The sequence below is a fragment of the Octopus bimaculoides genome, chromosome 12 (genome assembly GCF_001194135.2).
Source record: "Octopus bimaculoides isolate UCB-OBI-ISO-001 chromosome 12, ASM119413v2, whole genome shotgun sequence".
Lineage (NCBI taxonomy): Eukaryota > Metazoa > Mollusca > Cephalopoda > Octopoda > Octopodidae > Octopus > Octopus bimaculoides.
Genome location: NC_068992.1, coordinates 14196536 through 14198051, shown reverse-complemented (window position 1 = coordinate 14198051; position 1516 = coordinate 14196536).

The window sequence follows — 1516 nt, the reverse complement described above, 5'->3', positions numbered from 1 at the left end:
ATATATATAAATGTATGTAAATTTACATATATATATGTATATGTGTATATACATACAAGCATAAATATATATTAATATATGTAAATATATATGTACATGTGTATATATATATATATATATATATATATATATATGTATATATGTGTGTGTAATGTTTATATTTGCGTTTGCGTGTGTATGTGTATGTGTGTGTGTGTGCGAGCTGTTTATGTGTGAGTGTGAAGGAAACACATTTTTTTTTAACACCCAGTAGAAATGCATGAAACGCAGTAAGTGAACTTTCATTGATTCCGACTACAACGAACACAACGCCTTCACTGTCATTGAAATGAAACTTTGCAACCTACTTCGTTTCACATGTGTAAATGACGGGATTATTGCTACATATCGTTAGTCAATACGAAAACTCAAATGTATGTCTTGCGTTGCCTTTTTTGCGATTTCTGCGCCATGTTTTACACTTTTGTATCTCCGTATCTTTCTGTTTTTTTTTATTTCGATATTTTTATTCATTCCCGTTCGCGCCAAAACGCCACCAATAAAACGTTATTTATCTATTTTATCTACTCAAGTTGATGAATGCATTCAAGTAATTCATTAAATAGCTATTTGATACAGAAAAGGTGGCAAAGAAGGACATATTCATATACCCCTCTTATCTCTCTCTCTCTCTCTCTCCCTCTTTCTCTATCTGTCTGTCTGTCTGTCTGTCTGTCTGTCTGTCTGTCTACCGATCTATCTATCGATATATATATATACATCAATTATATATATACGCAGGTATGTATATCACTTACGTATATATATCCATACATATCTCTCTCTCCCTCTCCCTCTTTCTCTTCTTGTATATATATATTTGTATATATGCATATATATATATACACGGATACATTCAGATATATATATATATATATATAAATGAATATACACATATCTATTATATACGGCCTTCGTGCGCTTTTGTTGATACATACACAGGTATGAGCATATGCATATGTGTGTGTGTGTTTGTGTATGTGTGCGTGTGAATACATTCATGTATATATGTATACATATATATATATGTACATATATATATACATATATATATATTTATACATTCACGCTCACACATATATAAGAACACATCTAGACACACACATAAGCGAACAAAGGGAGAGTGTGAAAGGGAAATGTTTTTCACATGCCATCTGACACTTTTATACTTACTATTATATTATATAAGTACACAAATTCATTACTATTTGCTTCATGGTAAAAAGTATGTATTTCCATAGAAATATAAGCACGCAAATGTTGTGCACGCATATATAACCACAGACACATGGCTGTAATGTTTCATCGCGAAACGCACAGACAACATAATATCTAGTAACTTAAAATGAATATTTAACATTGCTCAGAAATACGGTATACGTCTACCTAAGCACTCTCATTCCAATACTTCTTCAAATGTTCCCTGACACACGGTAACCAAATCGCATATATATATATATATATATATATATATATA